Genomic DNA, 13,223 nt, shown 5'->3' with positions numbered 1-13,223 from the left:
ATATTTGATTTCTTCACATGAAAACTGCCTGTTCATATCCTTTGACTATTTATCAATTGAGAAATGGCTTGTATTCTTATAAATTCAACTATATTAGAGAAATGGGACCTTTATCTGAGACACTTGCTATAAAGATTGTTTCCCAGCTTTCTGATTTCCTTCTGATCTTGGTTTTGCACAGGTTTTGTTTGTGCAAAAGCTTGGTATTTAATATAATCAAAATCATCTTTTTTACATTTTGTAATATTCTCTGTCTTTTGTTTAGTCATGAACCTCCAACTCAGTTAATTTCTCCTTTAAGAATTTGTATGCTACATCATTTGGTACATATGTTTAATTTTGATATTACTTCATTGTCTATGATACCTGTTAGCAAGCTGTAGTTTCCTTCCCTTTCTAATTAGATCTATTTTTGGTTTTGTTTTGTCTAAGTTCAGGATAATTTCAGGATTGCTACTCCTAATTTTTTTTTTACTTCTGCTGAAGCATAACAGATTCTGCTCCAGCCTCTTATTTTTATTCTCTGTGTAAATCTCTGCTTCAAGTGTGTTCTTGTAAATAACATATTGTAGGATTCTGTTTTTTAATCCATTCTGCTATCTGCTTTTATTTTATGGGAAAGTTCACACCATTCACATTCACAGTTATGATTACTAACTGGATTTCCCTCCATCCTATTTTTCCTCCTGTTTGTCCTTTTTCTCTCCTTTCACCCTTTCCCTCCCCAACAGTGTTTTGCTTCTGCCTACTTCCTCTCCTGGTCTTCCCTCTCATCTGTAAGTTTCCCCAATACCCCACTTTATGCATTTAAAAATACTTTTCTGAGAAAGGGTCCATAGACCCTTTCACTAAATTGCCAAAGGAGTCCATGACACACAAAGGTTATTTTTAAACCTTTCTTCCATTTAACTGTTATCCATTCTTCCAGTTTCTAATAAAGCAAGCATGTATGTCATCCCAATGAACTGTAATTTAAAGGAAGTTGGGACCATACTTTGGTTGGGATCCTAGAATCACATTTTAAAGGTGGATGTCTCATTAGAACATTTTACCCAACTTGTGATTTTAAAGCAAAGGAGAATGAGGGTCAGAAAGAATAAATGACTTCTTCAGAGTTAAATAGGTGATGTGTCAGAGCTGTCAGGCAGTCCAAGTATCATGACAATAAATATAGACTTCTTTTCATGGTCGTGCAAGCTGTACTATTCACTTGTGAATGCCAGTTCAGGTGTATCTTGTCTGTTGTGAAAGGTATGTTCTTAGAACATATCTCTGTAAATGATTTAAAATCAAATTCTGTTTTCTCATTTACTTGAGGTACTTTTATTTCCATTTTTGATAACTTGTTTCCATTGTCTTTTGTTTGTTTCTCGTGTATTCCTTCTGCTTTTGTGGCCTATGACACTCCATCTCCAACTGGTTATTTTTACTTACTGTTTCACATTTTTGGCATGTTCTTCCCTCCTCATCTCAATTGTTTCCTTACTTGGCTTCCTTTAAATCCCAAATAAAATCTTGCCTTCCTTGGGAAGTCTTTTGTTGATTATTTTCTATTTATCCTTCATATAATTTGTTTATATATAGTTGTTTATATGTGTCTTCTCCATTAGACTGAGCTCCTAGAGAAAAGGGACTGATTTTTTTTTTTTTTTTTTTTTTTATCATCAGTACTTTTGCTTAGTGCTTAGACTGATTTTTATGCTCCATTCCAAATAGGTATATATTTGAGTCTCTGTTTTTAGGGATTTTGTCCCTATGTTCATCTCTGTAAAGTGCTACTTTGATGCCTCTTTGTGGAATGGCGGTAACTTTGGATTCTGAAAGGTTATGAGAGCAGAACACAAGCTCCTTCTATCATGCTTGAAAAGCCTCAGATTGAATTGGTTCTCTAGTGACCATCTTCGCTAAGCAGAGGCAGTTCCATCACCAGTTGGCTGACCACTAGATGATTAATTGGCCTTCAACTATTTTTGACCCACTTTTTTTTTTCTTCAGGGACACAGGGACAGAATATCAGAACATCAGGGCAGAGAGTGTTATAAACATCATACCACATAGACTATTTATAAAGATTAATGTAGCTATATTTTAACTGGAGAGCCTTATCCTATGACAAGTGAGAAGAAAAATTTCTGGTGGAACGAAATTAAATCAATATTGATATTGCCCATGTACATGAAATTAGGAGACCAAAGAAAATTGTAGCTAATTAGATGAATGATTCACAGGTCTTCAGAAAGGCAAAGAAAGATACTAGCAAAATTGTTTTTATTACTTATCCAAAGGTAATAAGTAGCATCGTATATTTGGTATTCTTGTATGATAAACATTTGTAAAAACATCTCAAAGACTGATATAGTTATATACTAATACCTATTTCATAGGATGAGAAAGGCCTTAAAATTAGAAGGCCTCACTTCATATCCCATCTCTGATAATGACTACCTGTGTGACCTCACCAGATCACTCTCCTTAAGTTTTCTCATCTCTAAGATGTTACATTAGACTGTTTCTGAGATTGTTTTCAGTTTTAGATTTATTATTCTACAATAAAGAAAAATTCTGTCAAGTCCATAAAACTCTTTAACATTTATTTTTTGTTATCTTTAAATATTTTTCAAATTACATGTAATGACAAATTTTAACATTTTTAAAATTCTGAATTCCAAATTTTCTCCCTCCTTTCTTCATCTCTCCCCCCTCTAAGATAGTAAGGTTTGATATGAGTCATGTTGTGAAAAAAGACACCAACCAAAAGGAAAAAAAAAATAGGTGAAAAAAATAAAGTGAAAATATATGGCTTTGATCCACATTCAGTCCATCGGTTCTTTTTTTGGATGTGAACAGCATTTTTCATCATGAGTGCTTTTGGAATTGTCTTGGATCATTGTAATACTAAGAATAACTATGTCATTCATAGTTGACCATTGTACAATATTATTGTTTCTGTGTAAAATGTTCTTATTCTACTCACTTCCCTTTGCATCAGCAAGTCTTTCCAGGTTTTTCTGAAATCTGCCTTAACATATTTTAATATTCAGTAACTTCAAAGCAAATTTGGTATTAGAAGGCAGAAGAAAAGTTGGAATTTATTATTTAGGAGTAAGAAATAAAAGAAACTAAAGACTGAGAGACCATGCAAAAGCATCACACCTGTTTATCAGGAATATTGTCTTCAAAACCAAGCATAATGATCCATAACTTAGTTATGCTAACAGGAAGACTGAGGTTGGTGGATCTCTTGAGCTGCAGAAGACAAAAATTGATCAGATTTCCACATTAAGTCTAGCACCAATAAGATGAACCCCAAGCAAGGGGGTTACCGAAGGAGGGGCAAATTAACCCAAGTTAGAGATGGAGTAGTTCAAGTTCCCATATCTATCAACAGATACTCACGCCTATGAAAGCTCACTCCATTGTCAGCCTGAGTGAAATAGAGAAGAAGCTCAGTCTCAAAAAAAGGGAATAAGAGGACAGGTGTGGAACAAAGTTAATTTTTTAAAATGATGTAAAATTTATTAAATCAGGAAGTGGAAATCATCAATCAACTGTGTAGTCAGGTCCTCAAATTCATAAACAGTGATATCTATCAATTTGGAAGAATAAACAAAATGAGAAAACAGCATGCAATTAAAATAACTCTAAAGTTGTCTATTTAAACTGTGACGCTTATTTTCAAAAGAGCTTAATGGACGTAAATCAGTTAACACAACAAAGAGATCAAAAGAGCTAAAGAAGCTCCCATGTTTTACACCTTCATGTCACTGAAATCAAATAGATGTTGGCCACACCCTTGATCATCACTCATAAGGGTCTAATTGCTGTAATCAAGAATGGCCTTTCAGATAACTACCTACCATTCTATATTTCTCTGTTCCTACTCTTAATCTATTTTAATCTCAAATGGATACTCACTGTAACAAGACAGTTCTATTTTTCTAATTGATCCACTCCCCCACAGTGGATGTTTCAAACCTTAATGCTTAATGTTTCGAGCCTTGTACAGCCCATCTACCTATCACCTCAACTGGGGACTGTATCTCATATTGTACTGGGAAAAACAAAATACCAGAAGCCATTCACTATGAGCTTCCTCCTCATCCCAACTCTACATAAAAAAAAAAAACAAAAAAACCCCTTAATTTCATCCCTGATTCTCTTTTCTTTAGCTTTTTAATAGAGGTGAACAATTTTTTTTTTTGATGAAGGTAACTATTATTTTTTGAAGTGGACTTTTTCTTTTTTAATTAAAGCTTTTTATTTCCAAAACATGCATGGATAATCTTCATCATTCACCTTTGCAAAACCTTGTATTCCAAATTTTTTCTCCTTTTCCCCCACTGCTTCCCATAGATAGCAAGTAATCTGGTATACGTTACACATGTGCAGTTCTCTTATATATATTTTTACAATTATGCTGCACAAGAAAAATAAGATCAAAAAGGAAGAAATGAGAAAGAAAATAAAATGCAAGCAGACAACAACAAAAAGAGTGAAAATACTATATTGTGACCCACCTTGTTCCCACAGTCCTCTCTATGATTGTAGATGGCTGTCTTCATCACAAGATCATTAGAACTGGTCTGAATCATTTCGTTGATAAGAGCCATGGTCCATCAGAATTAATCATCATATAGTCTTGTTGCTGTGTACAATGTTCTGGTTCTGCTCACTTCACTCAGCATCAATTCATGTAAGTCTCTCCAGGCCTCTCTGAAATCATCCTGCTGGTCATTTCTTACAGAACAATAATATTCCATAACATTCATATACCATAACTTATTCAGCCATTCTCCAACTGATGGGCATCCATTCAGTTTCCAGTTTCTTGCCACTACAAAAAGGACTGCCACTAACATTTTTGCACATGGGGGTCCTTTTCTTTTTTTTTTCATGATCTCAATTGTCAAATCCAAATTTCCCGTTTAGGCTTCATCCTTCTTGGTCTCTCTGAAACACAGGGCCTAGCACATAAGTCCTGACTGATTAATTAAATACTGATTTGGCCAACATTTATTCTCCTTGCTAAATAGATATAAGAAAAAAACATGGCTTTTTAAAATTTTTTTTTATTTTAATAAGTTTTTATTTACCAGATATATGCGTGGGTAATTTTACAACATTGACAATTGCCAAACCATTTGTTCTAATTTTTCCGCTTTCCCCCCTGCCCAGATGGCAGGTTGACCCATACATGTTAAATATAAATGGCTTTTAAAAAATGTTATGATTACTGCGACAAACTTTTCTTCTTCAGTGGAATCACTTCATTTAGAATCTAATATCACAATACCCAGTTTCCAAAATAAGCAGAAATGCTACTAAGGAAAACAAAGATAGAAAGAAAAGCTGTACATGAGAAAGATCTCTACTAAAATTGTTACTGTTTTCATTGTATTGAAGAATTGATTTTCAAAATTTCTGAAAGAAGATATAAAAAAATGATGATGGACATTATTACTACCTCTTCTCACACAAAAAATGGCAATTTTAAAAAATTATTGAAATTGTACCTACTTTCCCATCTCTACATTTTTTTTCAAATAATCTATGTAAATATTAAGGACTTTTAAATGAAATTATGTAAAGAGAACAGACAGGCTTTCACAAATGATATTCTAAGGCAGCTTTCTCTTTAATCACAAATGACTGAAAAGTGTAAAGAATGTAATATACCACAGTGTTCTTTGTTTATTATAAAAATACATTTGAGTCAGTAGAGCCAAATTCTCTCTTAAAGGCTCTTTCAATAAGGTGTCCTCACTACATATGTTAAAACCATGAAATTCCTTGTAAGATGCAACAACAAAGAACTTTAATCCTGTGATCATAAATGTCAAGCAAGGCATAAAGCAGGGAAATATATACTCACCATAGGTATTTGCCACTGTTATGGATGATGTCTAGGACCGAGTCCAATTGGAAGAAGGGTTCCCTGTAAATGGTGACATTGAACATTGCAGAGCCCCCTAAATGAGATTCACAGTCACTTAAGAGAATCCAGTATAGGGAAAAAAAATGGATGAAGAATGTCTGTTGTTCTAACTATGGCTTTCAGTTCAATGTATAATCCAAAGAGCTGGTCTATTAATACATATATCTCAGCCAAGTGCAGCTGAAGAACAATGAAGTAGGCCCAGCATTGAATGGAAGAAAACAGGCTAGATTGCATTTGGGAAATTGTGCAGTGCTTTTTAATGATCCTAAGTCTCTCTCTGAAACAAAAACCATCTTTTACAATAGCAATTTAATTCGAGGGGTACTACATAACTAAGAGTCTTTCAACTTATCGTTTTGGGTCACTCACAGGTCAATGGAGAATTGTATGGTAGGATTCAACAGCCTGTAGTAAATTTACAATAAAGAATTGCACGAGAGATCCCTCCACAGCTAACGAACAAAACTGCTCTCCCCGATGTCTGCTATGTGATTCCTTCTTAGCCATCTATCACAACCTACCCCGCCTGCAGTGTATCTGCTCCCCACCCACCCACCCCTTTCACTGTGCCCTGTTACTCATACTCTGTAATTAATAAACCTCTTTTTTCTCTTTCCATTTTCTGGTACTTATCACACCTGGCTATTTCTGGACAGTATTCCACTCCTGGATATCCTTTGTACCTCCTCTCATACCTCCCAACTCCCAGTTCCAAACAACTGGTCCTGATGGAGGAATTAGAATAATGGTTCCTCAAAGTTCCAGACATCACTCAGCAATTTCTCCTGTTTTAAAATTCACTGTATGTATATTTATTACCCAATTTGGACATTGCTGGCTATTATCTACTGAACTCCAAGATATTTTTTTTCTCTTTCCTCAATGTAGTGAATAGTTCAGTCTCTCCTGCCCAACTCCTGCCCTAATACAAGAGACTTTAATTCATTTTTTACACTTCCTCAGAATGCCTGAGAATTGTGCAGACAAGGTTTTGTAAGGGTGAATGTTGAAAATTATCCATGTATATATTTTGAAAATAAAAAGCTTTAAAAAAAGAATTGTGTAGAATTATTTTCACTTTTGTCTTGCTAAATGTAAAATATATTCTGACAAAATCAAGATTAAATACATACACACATCAGCTTGTAGGCTGCATCTGGGATAGATGAAAGTAGATAAATGTGAATTAAGAAAAGAATGACGTTACAGATCTACATGGAGCAAAACTATCAAAGGAGAGTTTTGAAGAAATCATAAGATACAAAAACCATTTCTTTGTGCTCCACGTGTTGATCACGTGGAAACAACATGAAGTCCTTACCCACATATATGGGGACAGAGATGATGAAGCTCAGCTTGAATCTTTCCTCTTAAAAAAAAATCAGATTTTTTAAAAATAATAGCATAACTTGGAAGCGCTTTAGGGACCAGAGAAATAGCTACAAATTTATTCTGTGGAATCTGGGTGAGGAAAAACAGTGACTGTCTCCTTTGGTTACAGACTTACTGCTGTATTCATCATAATGAACAGATAAATTCAGTGATGGAAGCCAAGTGCTGTATGCCATTTCTAGGGAAGTGGACAGAAGCCAAATGAATGGCTGACAGATGACTTGCCACCTCCAGCCACGAATGGGCAAAACATGTTCTGTTTTTGCCTGAAACTAGTGTTCCCTTTTGATTTTGAAGGGCTTACGAAGCGTTCCCCAATGGCTGTGTCTGCCCTTTATATACGAGATTCAGCAATTTATGCTTGTTTTGTTCTTTTAGTCTGCCTGGTTTTTACTGAGCATCTGTTGTGCTGCTCATCCGGCTCTGCAGCCCCTTTGCCCCTTTCTGTTATGTATTATAATGACTCGGGTGCTTGTCAGATTGCAAGCCCCTGATGGGCAGCAACCACATCTAATGACTCACTTGCCCCTGATTCCTGTGTGTGTTCTAAGGAAATATTATAGCTACAATAATAACAATGATAGCTATTATATTTTATATAATATTATTTAATAAAATATTATATTTTATATAATAAAAATGATAGCTAATTTATATGAAGCCTCCTATGTGCCAGTCCCTGTGTTAACACTTTACATATATTTTATCGCATTTGATCCTCACAACGACCCTGGAAGAGTTGTATGTGTATACTTCATTTACAAAAACAATTTCTCTTATGTGGGCTCCATAGCCCATGTATCAGGGCAGATAGGTAGAGTGCCAGACCTGGAGTCAGAAAGTCTCATCTTCTTGAGTTCAAATCTGGCCTCGGGTACCAGCTGTGTGATCCTAGTCAAATTACTTGATCCTGTGTCCTTATTTGTAAAGTGAGCTGGAGGAGGAAATGGCTCCAGAATCTGCCAGGAAAACCCCAAGAGGGATCGCAAAGAGTTGGACACAACTGAAAATAACAACAACAAACCCCAGATACGGAATCTCTTTTAATGCTTTCTTTATAAAGTGAGTTTAATGGTCTTTAGACAAGAAATAATAAGGGTTTATTGGTATTCTTAGTTGGATTACTTTTTTTCTTTCCTACCTGTGTTTAAAGAAGAAAATAATGTTAAAAAAGAAACTCCATCTAAAACAGCTTCAAGCATCTGGATGCTGCTAGACTGTTTCCTTGAGGGTAGAAGGACAGTTAAAGATCAGGTGTGTGATGGGTCTGAGGAAGGACCAGGGTGGAAAACTACTTCTAGGGCTCTCTCTCTCTCAAAGAAAATAGGAAGAGATAATTATATTCCTTCAGACTTTTCTTCTTTTAGCTAATGAGAAAAGTTTGACCCTTTCCTTTAAACAGAACTTGCATCTGGTTCTCATTCCAGATAACAAATACTTGGGAAGCTCTGCTCTTAGACCAAGGCAGCTTAACATAGCATTCAGTATAACAGACCCAGATAATATAGATGGAGTTTAAGAATGGCAGAGAGGCATGTGTAATCTCTGCCATCTATAAACAACCATTTATTTAAAGAAAGAAAAGAAAATAGATCTGCATTTCTAGTTAGTGAGGAAAGGAAGTGGGTATGATACTATATCATGAATAGAAAAATATCTCTTACTTTTATTTTTTCTACATTAAACTTGTAAGCTGGTGCCCTCAGAGAAGTATGGAGGTGATCTTGAGTTCTTAAAGGCTATGCCAGCTGGAAATAAGCCCTGGCAGTCAATTTATTTACTTTCTATGTACCAGGGACTATACTAGGTCTTGGGAATAGAAAAATAAAAGTGAAACAGAATTTACATTTACATATAGACATATGTAATATGGGACCGAACTTTCAGCAGGTGCAGATATATATATATATATATTTTTTTTTTGTTTCAGTCTTTAGAGTATTACATACTTTGACTTCTGATCCATTCATACACAAAGGCTCGATGAACCTATTTTATCAAGTAATGTAGCTTATGCTACTAAATTCATCACATACTAGATGAATGACCGAGAGACTGAAACTATGTGGTGACAAAGAATCTTCAGGTAGGCTGAGGAGTTAGAACTGCTGGCTCACAAGTTACTTAACTGGAACCGAGCATACACCACATTCCTCCATATTATCCCCTTTTTCCTTCTCCTTTCCATTAGCGAATCATGTGTGCCATTGAGAATGGGGAAAGGAGAGATGCTCTATTTGCTACCCAGCCAGTATGTATCCTTGAGCACCTGGTGATTTATTTCTTTAAAAAGTTTATTCTTTTCTATATTTTCTAAGAGGAAAATGAACAGGAGATCCAGCAGAGGCAACAGAAGTTCTATCAATGACTAAATTTAATAGCAGATAGTGAAAAGACAGTTTCCTAAGAATGTCCTAAGAAGACAGATTCAGGGATTCTGACCTCTTGTGACAGAGAAAAGTGTTGGCTATGTACTCTGATAAGACACTCATCCTTAAAAACCAAAAAGAAAAAAAAAAAAAAAAGACTTCTGGGGCCAGGAGATAAATATCCCTTGGCCACACATGTTATCAACATGTGTGCTTCATCATGATTGAACAAGTCTGACCCTACTTTCCCCAAGGATTTTGTGTGTGAATAACTTTCATTTTGAAGGGATTGTTTTGTTATGACTGATTTTTAATATCTTCTGTTTTCTAAAAATTAATAGAGTTGTACAGTTCTAGAGTCCCAATCTTCAGTGTTATCCCTAGAATCCTGGGAATCAGCTGTCTTCTGGATCCATACAGGCAAAAAAGGTCTAACCATACTTTTTTGTGGTATCAAGGTAGTGGAAACCAGTATCCATTGATTTTGGAATGGCTGAAAAACTTGTGATGTATGAATATAATATGAAATACTATATAGAATGGTTATACTATGAAATAAAATGAATGTAGTATGAAATAAGAGATGAATGTGAGGAATTCAAAGAAACATGGAAAGGTTTGTATGAATTGATTCAGAGTGAAAAAAAAAAGGAAAACCGGGAAAAAACATAAATGCTGACTATAATAATTATTAACAACAAGTCCCTATAAAAAAATAGAAATATCAGTAATTGAAAAATCAGCGAAGATCCTGGAAAATAGATAACATTCTCTATTCAAGATAAAGAAGAAAGGGACAGAGTATTGTTTATTTTGCCAGGCCCAGTCATAATATTATCAGATATTTTGATTTGATTGTTTTCCTTTATCATATGAGGGAGGGCTTCAAAATATAAACTGAATAGACTGGATTTGAAATGACTCATATAATGAGATATAAAATATTTAACAAATTAAAAAATAAATGCAAAGGGATTATGCCTAAAACTGCTTAAATAACGAAGAGCTGAGGTAATCAAGCTGAATCTCCACGTTGACTTTTGAAGGACACAGCTAGGAATTTTTTTTTTTTTTTTTTTTTTTAGGAATTTTTAATTTTATTTTCATTTGTCCAGTCCTTTCAAGTAGCACTAAGGGCACAAAAGAACACTTCCCCTATTCTTTTAACTTCAATAGGGCCTCAACACAAATGAACAAACAGAAATGCGGTGAATGTGCACTTTTTCAAAAGAAACAGCCCTGGCTCTGACTCTCCTGATTGAGGCTCCTTGCTGTAGCTACCATGTCACCAGGTTGCAGGACTAAGTCCACCTCTCCTCCAGGGATAGATAATCAACAAATGATTGCAGGTCACTCCCTTTTAAAGAGCCACAGTCAGCAACTCTTCTGCTTCAGAGGCTAAAACGAGAATTGCTTTTTCATCCCAAAACACACTGATGTTTCCCAGCTGTGGCCAAGCGGGCTTTGGAGCCTGTGAAGTGTGTTCTAATCTAAGCAACCAATTTCCTTAAGCACAAGAGAGAGAGAAAAGAGAGGTTTCCAATCCTAGTGGCTACCTCATGAGTTCAAAAGATAATCACTTGGTGATAGTTGGATCTGCTTCCTGCAATGTTCCTTCTCAGAGTAAAAGGCAAGCCAAAGACTAGAAATTCAACCAAAATAAATAAATAAATAAAATGACTCAACTGAAAGGACTAAGAGAAACAAGAGAACATTGCATAGAGTGACAACAATATTGTTTTAAGAACAACTCATGTGTGTGTGTGTGTGTGTGTGTGTGTGTGTGTGTGTGTGTGTATTTTCCCTCCGGAGGTAGTTGGGGTTAAGTGACTTGCCCAGGGTCCACAGCCAGGATGTGTTAAAGTGCCTGAAGGCAGATTTGAACTCAGTTCCTCCTGACTTCAGGGCTGGCTCTCTACCCACTTTGCCACCCAGCTGGCCCCAGTTTTATTCTTCATGATGTCATTCAGAACTAGCCAAGTCCAGCTCATCTCATTTCTTTGAAGAAAATATTCATGATATCCAGACTTCTGTATAAGCTTTAGGTCTTTTGCCTCTTTGATTTCTCCTAATATATTTTTCAACATATCCTTATGCTCACTATCAAAATCACTGAATATTAAAATATACGTTGACTTTGATTTGGACGATCTTCACACAATGTCTCTACCTCATCTTCTGCAACAGATGTTCACATGGAAACTGCAATTATCTTCAGTGACTTTTTTTTTTTTGCAAATGTTTATTATAATGAACACTTCAAAATATAGCATCACTCAAGTATATCATGCTATGATTTCCTTGTCTTTGGTTACACAACATAACCAACTTACTAGTTTTTTTATTTTCCTCTAGGTCAATCTGGGAAATTATGCTCAGCTGAGATGACTTTTCTTTTCTGATTTCACTTAGTGTCAGAATTGATATGACCATCATCCCTCCACTCACTCACTCACTCACTCACTACCTATCAGTAGATATAGAGAATCTAAAAACTGTATAATTCTTAGCACATTTGGCTTTTTTACTATCACTGTCAATCAGTCAGCCAATTAACATTTATTAAGTGTCTACTACATGTCTAAAAGTACAAACCTACCTTCTAGCAGTTTACATTTTATTAGGGAAGTACACACATACTTGTTTCACTGGTAAATACATTGACAAAGATTATAAGCAAGTAAAATGAAGTAAACAGACATCCCCAAATTTTGTATAATTATCAAGCAAGCAAGATCATCTTTCTTGCTTCCTCTTTGGGACTTGGTTGGAATTAGTAAAATATGGTTTGGGATAACAAAATTGTTAACTATTGTTAAAAGTCCTACCAAAACAGGTTAGGAGAGCAAGGGATTAATAGCACGCAGAAACACAAACCAAATAGGCATTGAGTTGGAGTGATAGATGGGACTATATTACTTCAAATGAGCTAGATGAATGGAGAAAGCCCAGGATTGAGGAGCCAGGAGTTTCTGATAAAAGTTTATAAAACTGTTACTTTGGAGATAAGGTGTTGAGTGAAAAGAAGTGGCGGTCTATTGCTTCTTTCTTTTGAAAAAAGTGCTGGGGTATGAAAGCCAAATCTGCTCTTAAAGAAGAAGATGGAACTCTGTGTAACTAACTTTAATGGATCTGTGAGCTCATCAATGCTGAAATCCTTTCTTGGGATGCAAATCACAGCTCATCCAGTCTTTCTCACCCTTTGTTTGCCCATGAACTCTCTATGCTGTCTCTAAAGAATCTACATTGTGCAGCTAGGAGGACAGCTTTCAGGTTATCCTTCTGCTCACCTCTTGTTTTTGTCCCATGGCTGCCTCACCTCTTTATTCAGAACTAAAGCCCTAACATCATCTCTGTTGTTATTAGTAACATGTTGTAATCTCTTTTTACCTCCTGATTGTTGTGAGGATCAAATGAGATTAAAGTGCTTAACACTTGATCATAAAATAGATAATTTTGATTATATTAAGTTAAAAAGGTTTTGTACAAACAAAACCAATGCAGACAAGATTAGAAGGGAGCAA

The sequence above is a fragment of the Sminthopsis crassicaudata genome, chromosome 1, assembly GCF_048593235.1.
Source record: "Sminthopsis crassicaudata isolate SCR6 chromosome 1, ASM4859323v1, whole genome shotgun sequence".
Classification (NCBI taxonomy): domain Eukaryota; kingdom Metazoa; phylum Chordata; class Mammalia; order Dasyuromorphia; family Dasyuridae; genus Sminthopsis; species Sminthopsis crassicaudata.
The sequence above is the reverse complement of the archived record's forward strand: the minus strand, read 5'-3'. Positions refer to the sequence as shown.